The sequence below is a fragment of the Vombatus ursinus genome, unplaced genomic scaffold (assembly GCF_900497805.2).
Source record: "Vombatus ursinus unplaced genomic scaffold, bare-nosed wombat genome assembly UNPS02004180.1, whole genome shotgun sequence".
Taxonomy (NCBI): Eukaryota; Metazoa; Chordata; class Mammalia; order Diprotodontia; family Vombatidae; genus Vombatus; species Vombatus ursinus.
In genome coordinates, this window is record NW_020943958.1 from 242,976 (window position 1) to 251,471 (window position 8,496).

The 8,496-nt window shown below is 46.0% G+C and overlaps 1 pseudogene; it reads right to left on the reverse strand.

Moving 5' to 3' along the window:
- Positions 1-2,379: 2,379 nt before the first annotated feature.
- On the reverse strand, positions 2,380-4,460 carry LOC114053772 (annotated as a pseudogene).
- Between the last annotated feature and the right edge of the window lie 4,036 nt (positions 4,461-8,496).

An 8,496-nucleotide genomic window follows, 5' to 3' on the forward strand; every position in this document is an offset into this window, starting at 1 on the left:
AGACTCTCTCAGTCAATGGGATATTGTTCATGATGTCACATTCCTTGTGTCTCTGGGGTTGTCAGTTCCCACACTCTCTCTGAATGTAGGTGCTGGGGAGACATGTCAGAGGTACTGGGGTGACCCACCTGTCCCCTTCTCCAGGCAATTATCTGTCTACCATTTGAATTCTGCACCTCTCTCAACTCCGTCTTCTTTCTCCTTCCCAGAGACCTTCACAAACCAATCACCTTCCTGTATACACACACATGAACGCATGCACACACGCAGAGCGCACATGTACATGCACATACATGCACATGCACACACATGTGTGCACACTTAGCCTCTGGAGTTTTTCCAAAAACATCTGTGGCTGTGCATTCTGGGAAAGTAAGACTCCCCAAAGAGGGGCTAGCCATGTAGACTAGGTAGATGCAAGTGAGGGTTTGCCTCTAGAGCTAACTTGCAAAAGGGAAGTGGGACATTCTATGGGATCCATGATTTCCGGATGCTTATGCTATACATTTCCCGCTTGCTCTCTATGATTCTTGTCCAGACCTTTTTCTAGAACCTTTACCCACCATGTCAGGGGTATTCCCCTGCATCTTTCTATTTCTTGTGCCTCCTAAGAATAAGACTCACATTGGCCACCTATGATCCATTCTGCTCACTTTGTGTACTCACGTGACCAACCATACATAGGATCATGGGGTCATTTTCATAGAGCTGACAGGGCCCTCAGAGGCCATCTAATCCAACTCCATTTTAAAGAGGGGTAACTGAGGCTCAGGGAGGGAAAGTGACTTTCACACATAAAGGTCACAATAAGATTCTACACCTGGAGCTGGAAGGGCCCTCAGAGGCCGTTTAATCCAACTTCCTCATTTTACAGAGGGGTAAACTGAGGCCCAGGGAGGGGGAAGGGATTTGTCCAAAGTCACATAAGTCAGTCAATCAGTCAGTTAATCAATAACCCTTTATTAAGCACTTCCAATGTGCCAGGCATAGAGACCAGTGATAGAGTGTCTTGTGTGAGGAACAACCAGGAGGCCAATGTCCCTGGATCCCAGAGTACATTGAGAGGAGAGAAAAGTGTGAGAAGACTAGAAATGTAGGAAGGGGCCAGGTTGTGAGGGCTTTAAAAGTCAAACAAGATTTTCTATTTGATCCCAAAGGTAAAAGGGAGCCAGCATGTGTGTGTATGTGTGTGTGTGTGTGTATGTGTGTGTGTGACAGAAATGGAGAGAGAGATAGAGAGGGACAGAGAAAGAGGGAGAGACAAACAAATAGAATGAGAGAGATAGAGAGACAGAAACAGAGAGAGGGAAAAGGAGAGATAGAGAGGGGAGAGAGAGAGAGGGAGAGACAAATAGAATGAGAGAGACAGAGAGACAGAAACAGAGAGAGGGAGAAGGAGAGATAGAGAGGGGGAGAGAGAGAGGGAGAAAAAAGAGGGGGAGAGGGGAGGAGAGAGAGACAGAGAAAGACTGAGGGAGAGAGACAAAGTTGGGGAGTAAGACAGAGACAGAGGGAGAGAATTTGTGCCCCTCAAGAATGGTCACACTGATCTTTGAGGTTTATACCTTCTATGCACCTATTTACTGCTATCTCCCTCATTAAACTGTGAGCCCCCTGAGGGCAGAGTCTGACCACATGGCCTTTCTTTGTGTCCCCAGTGCTTAGCACTGTGCCTGGCATGTGATGATCACTTAAGAAACGCTTTTTCACTGATTTGATTAAGTTGCAGACACCAGAGAACACACAACAGAATTCTAATCCCCTTTTGGATGGGAACTCCTAGTTTTGTCACCTGCTGGGGACTGGAAATCCCCAATCCCACCTGCAAGCCTCTGGAAAGGTCCCTGTTTTGTAGCTCCCATCATCCTTTGCATAGAAAATGCCGGCTCCAAGGGCCTGCAGCCTCAAGGGCAGGGCACCCCATTTGGAGAAAGGTGCTGCTGCTGCTTTGAGTCTAGGTCACATTCAGGCTTTTCATTTCCATTCCTCCCCCCGCCCCAGGTAACAATGATAAAAGAAGAAGAACATTTATATGTCTCTTTCCAGAAGTGACAGAGCGGAAGAGATAACTGTTCTCAAGTTGTGTTGGGCCTGGACAACATATAAAATGGCCATGCATCCCTCAGCTTGCTTCTGCCTTTTGTGAGCAATGGACTTCTAAAGTTCTAATTGCTTTCCCCCAACCAAATCCCCTGCCCAAATAATACTCAACAATGTTCACAATCAGGAATTTAATAAGAATCTCACTGATTTCTCCAAGTTCACCTATCCACCCCAGCCTTCCTTCCCTTCTAGCATTGGGTTTCCATGTATGATGATGAGAATCAGAGTTTTGGTCTTTTTTGAGGTATGGTGTTCCTGATGGGTGGGGTTGGGAAGTTACCAGATTGTAGTGAAGAGATTCAGGGCAGATGAACATTTCTTTGTGGAATAGGTTTTGGAGAAAACATTCCAAAATCTTAGGGTATTATCTCCAGCCCTTGTAACTATGGCTTCTCCATCAGGAGACACTGCCAGATACAAAACTCTGCTGGAATGTCCCGAGAGTTGGGCTACTTTTGTCAGGGAAGGGTGTTTCCAGATGACAATGTGGTTTTCTGTATATCCATGTGTGCTCACCAGCTCATCGGCATATCTGGACCAGGCCAGGTTGCATACTTGAGAACCGGTATCAACGTAATGGAGAGGTTGCCCTGTCAGGGTATTCCAGAATCGGATGCAACGGTCAATTCTCCCACCACCTGATGCTAACAGGCCATGCTGGTGAGGAGACCATGCGATGGCTTTCACAGCTGACTTATGATTGGTGTACTTCTGGACAGGCTTTCTGCTGGAGTGGTTCCAGATCAGAAGCTTCTTGTCATTTCCACCGGAGGCTAGAAGCTGGTGATTTGTGGACCACTTTAACCCACACACCTCTTGCTTGTGACCTTGTAGCCACCTTTGAGACTGTAGTGGTGATGCCCGGATATCACTCTGGTAGATCATTGCATCCCTGCTCCCAGAAGAAATCTGGTCTGCATTCCAGGTCAAAGCACCAACTCTGCCTGAGTGACCATCCATGGTGCACACTTTCTTCCCCACAGTCACATCCCAGATCTCTATGAAACCTTTATCTGTGCCAACTCCTACCAATGTCCCCCGTTCCGAACAGCTCACAGAGGTCACCGTATCATCTTCCAGAGACAAGTCACAGAGTCTACTCTCCTGCCCTGAATGGGCATTCCACATGTAAACGTAACGGTCCAGGCCCACAATGACTACATTGAGACTAGACCAATCTAGGAGATTTAGATAAAAGTCATCACTTAGTTCGGGGGCTTGAAGTCCTTTGAAAGGGACACTAGAGATTTTGGGGGGGAGGGGTTTTGCCGTGTAAGCTAGTAATATCTGGCTTTCAGTACTGATGGAGGATAAGGAAAATTGAGAGATGTCATTGGTATCACCAGATCTCCGGCGATTTGTGTTCTGAGAGTAGGTAAAGAGGTTCTTCTGTGGGAATGGTGCTTGGGCCTGAATTCTCTGGATGCCACCTCCCAGCAGCTCATTCTGGAGCAAGGCAGAGTATACTAGTTCACTACTGACTTCAGTATTTCCTTTTGTATTCTCTTTCTGCTCCAATGATTTCTCAAGGTTTTCTGACCTATGAAATCTCAGGCTCCATTTGGATCCTTCTCGGGAGGGAATGAAGCGGTCCCCGTATTTGCTGGGAGAAAACATGGGAAGAACTGGGGCAGTGTCAGCCTTCAGCTGGTCTTGGCCTCCACGATGGAGTCTCACCCTGAGCGAGTTTGGAGAGTGGGAACAGCGGGACAGAGGGACCGTCACATTCTGCTGCTAACGTCTACCAAGGAGATGCCTTGCCGGATCTCAGTGAGGGAAGGGAGAGGGCAGCCTCAGACTCCGGACTTGGATTCACAAGGTCCAATGGCCATGGGTCTTGCTTCCATGGAGGATAGATACCTTGATGAGGAGAAGACAGACCCCGGTGCCTGGGGTCTGGACTGAAGAGGGCCCAATGGCCAAGGTCAGTTGGACTCCTGTAGAAAAAATGTCAGTTGAGCAGGGGGTGGGGGGGGGAAGGCTCTGAACGGAACCTGAGTCTGGAACTCGAAGGGCGGGATGGCCACTGTAGGGGGAGAGGCCCCCTTTAAGAATGCTGTGGGTGGGGTGGGGGAAGGGACAAACTGACACTCACACACTTCCGCCTGGGCTTTGAAATGTTGACGTAGCTGGATCGAAGGGGAGTGAGGCCAGCCAGCATCCACGAGGCCCTGAAGGCCAAGGTCAGTCTGCTGCCTCGGTGGGCTGCCCGGCTCCCTCTGGCTCCCTCTTTCCCGGGGAGGAGGGTTTCTAGGGAGGGGCGCAGGGCGAGGCTCGGTCATGAAAGGCCCCCTTAGTACGTGGTAGGCACACGTCACAGAGAGGCCCCGCGGCCCACGTACGTAGGGGCTGCTCATCGTCTATCACCCCTCCCCCCCCACTACGGCCCTAGTATGGACAGATCGATGGATTGATACTAAAGAGGGAAGAATCCGGAGAAATGGGGTTCGCTTTGGTGGGAGAACACTAGGTCGAAGGATCGAAGCAGTGGTAGTGAAAAGAAAAAAAAAAGTGATACCCAATGCGGAGTAAATCATAGTAATCCAGCTTGGACCTGGAGAAGATGGGAGAAAATGAACCACCATTCCTTCTTTCTAGAGGCCGGGACTAGGGGTGCGAAACATTGTGTTTACTGCCAGACTCCATTTTTGTTTTATTTTATATTGTGTTTTTCCCCAGTTACGGGTAAAAAACAATTTTTAACATTCGTTTTTAAAACTTTGAGTTCCAAATTCTCTCCCTTCCTCCCTCCCCGCTCCCACCCCACGTTGAGACTAGCCAGACTCCATTTAATGCGTTGGTCTTGCTAAACCTTTCCTTCATTCCTTTTTATTCTTTATTACAAGGAATAATTCTCTGGGTGGATGAGGAGGGAGGGATATTAAGAGATGAAGGTGTAAAAACAAAAGACATGGGTTTGTTTGTTTTTTAAGAACAAAGCACAAGCTTGTCTAACATTAAAGGTGGGGGTTGGGGCACTGCACCTACTCCCTTCTCCATTAAGAGGAGGTCCTCTGCTGGACCTACTTATGAGATCATACTGGCATCAGTCCCGGGAGAGCCTGGGTCCTAGGAAGAGGTAGAGGCTCCCTTTCCTCATGCCCTTGGGCTGATTAAACCTATCCCCTGGGACCCCAGGAACAAATTCTTTAAAGGTTCTGGCTCCCCAAAAACGGTTAGTAGAAAGGTACTCTCTAGACCAGGTATGGGATAAGCATATATTTCCTACACACAAAGAAATGCTAAAGCATAAAAGGGAAGAGAGTGAGCATTTATCTGACACCTACATGCCAGGCACTGTGCAAACCCAGTGAAACTGAGGCAAACTCAGGTCTTCCTGACTCCAGGGCAGCTATGTGACACAATAGTTTGAGTGCCAGGCCCGGAGTCAGGAACACTCATCTTTTTGAGTTCAAATCTGGCCTCAGACACTTATTAGCTGTGTGACCTTGGGCAAGTCACTTCACCCTGTTTGCCTCAGTTTCCTCATTTGTAAAATGATCTGGAAATGGCAAACCACTCCATCATCTTTGCCAAGGAAACTCCAAATGGGATCACAAAGAGTCAGACACAACTCAATCGCAACAATAAAACTTTCTGACTCCGGGCCCAGTCCTTTCTGCATTGTACCATCAGCTGCCTCAAAAGCCTCTCACAAATACATATTGGCAGAGAGACTTAAATCGAAGAAGTGACAGTGCTAACCACTATTGTGTCTGGCCAGGAAGCTGAGATTTAAAATTATCTAAACAGGAAGCACTTGATGAGATTTCTGATTGGTGAGGCATTTTGTATTTTACCTGGGTTTTCCACTACCTCCCTCAAAGTCCATGTGTTCTGGCCAAGGCAAGCCACAGCTTGGGCTTCTCCACTGACAAATAAATGTCAATGGTCATATCCAATAAAGAAATCCCCCTTCCCACCAGTTAGTTTCTGGGATAGGACCAATCTCTACCACAGTCTGCAATGTGAGTTAGACTAGTTTTTCTCTAAAAGGCAACAAAGCTGTCCCTAAGACTTGATTGACTAGAGGGTAAGTATTGAGGCTATAGCTGCTTTGATGCAGCTTCCTGGAAGCTTCTGGCCATAGAGACATAGATTCCTAGTCACTCGAGGGTATCAAAAGGCCCACTTGTGTGGGGCAGCTAAGTGGCACAATGGATAGAGCACTGGTCCCGAAATCAGGAGGACCTGAGTTCAAATCCGGCCTCAGACCAAACACTTGACACTTACTAGCTGTGTGACCCTAGGCAAGTCACTTAACCCCAACTGCCAAAAAAAAAAAAAAAAGGTCCACTTGTGGTAGGCCCTTCAGACTTGGTGGAACTCCCAAGACTATGTCTTCGCTTGCTGACCACATGCGTTTCCATATTGAGATGACAGAGACTTGGTATACTGAGCTAAGTGCTGATATATCCTTGTATCTCCTTTCCAATCTATGACTAATTGTTAGCTATTGAATGACCTATGGGTGTAACAGAAATGATTATTTCTCTCTTGTATTTAATAACTAATTATTGAATTAGGACCCAGGTTTTCCCCCTTTTCTATATCCTTTATTTCTATTTCTATTTCCAGAAATCAACCAGCGTGGGAAATCTTGGGCAAAGACTTACCCAGCCAGGAAGGCTAAGATCTAATCAGAGACAGTAAAGAAATTCTAAGTTTAGGCAAATGGGTAGATTCCTGCTCATTGTGTTTACACCTACAGGTCTGGGAAAATGTAGGTTCTCCCTTTTGTCAGACAGGTGATATGGATATTGATAAGTCTCTTTGACCAAGACTGGGTATTCAGTGTCACTTACCACAAGACACTCATGGGAATAAGCCCATCTCAATGGGCTTGGCTTCTTTGGGCCTATTTTGTTGACTGCTTTCTAGTTAATAAAATTGATTATAATTCACCCAGAAACTCTGTCATCACAACAACAAGACTGAACAAATAAATTACCAGTCTGAACCAGACCCACCCCTAACAGCTTTACTCAATTGATTCCAGTGATTCCACGTTCCAGACCTCTCAAAGACACAAAGTCACATCTAAGCTGGGAAATGTCCATTTTGAGAATGATTGCTCAATCACTTAGGAAAGGAAATACAGAGCAGAAAAGGCACCCAGGGGACAAGGTGCAGATTGTTTTAGTTCAGTCCACCCTACAGTGGGAACAGTCAGTCATTCCTGGTCACAGGAAGTCTAGTGACAGAAGGTATTATTTGCCACATTGAAGGAAACAAAAACAAAAGTCAACAAAAAGTTATGAGTTCCCACACTCTCTCTGAATGTAGGTGCTGGGGAGACATGTCAGAGGTACTGGGGTGACCCACCTGTCCCCTTCTCCAGGCAAATATCTGTCAATACCTTTGAACTGAGGTAGCAATTTGGCCCTCTGCCACAATAACAAGGCTGGAGAGGACCAAGGCCACCCAGGGTTTTCTGTATCATACTAAAGTGACAAGTCCTTTCATTGCTGGGCCATCATGTCAGAAGTAGCCAGGAAATTTGTCATCCCTGAAAGGCCCTAGCAATGGGTCACCGTGTCCCTAGAAGCTTCTAGTGGAACTCCTGGCACATGCTCCTTGGGACGGCCCCTATAGGTCAATTAAACCTCCATTACACTTAGAAAAAGCCAGGTGTTGCATTAAATTAAAAAGTTCTTGCACAAACAAAGCCAATGCAACCAAGATTAGAAAGGAAGTAGAAAGCTGGGAAATAATTTTTACAGCCAGTGTCTCTGATAAAGACCTCATTTCTCAAAAATATAGAGAACTGAGTCAAATCCATAAGAATATAAGTCACTCCCCAATTGATAAATGTTCAAAGGATATGAACAGGCAGTTTTCAGATGAATAAATTAAAGATATCTATAGCCATATGAAAAAATGCTCTAAATCATTATTGATAAGAGAAATGAAAATTCAAACAACTCTGAGGTACTGCATTACACCTATCAGATTAGCTAAACATTACAAAACAGGAAAATGATAAATCTTGGAGATGTGGGAAAATTGGAGTACTAATGCATTGTTGGTAGAGTTGTGGACTGATCTAACCATTGTGGAGAGCAATTTGGAACTATGCCCAAAAGGCTATAAAACTGTGCATACCCTTTGATACAGCAATAGCACTTCTAGGGCTATATCCCAAAGTGATCATAAAAATGGGAAAAGGACCCACATGTACAAAAATATTTGTAGCAGCTCTTTTTGTGGTGGCAAAGAATTGGAAATTGAGGGGATACCCATCAATTGGGGAATGACTGAACAGGTTGTGGTATATGAATGTAATTATTGTTCCATAAGAAATGGTGAGCAGAAGGATTTCAGAAAACCCTGGAAAGTCTTTCATGAACTGATGCTGAGTGAAGTGAGCAGAACCAGGAGAACATTGTACAC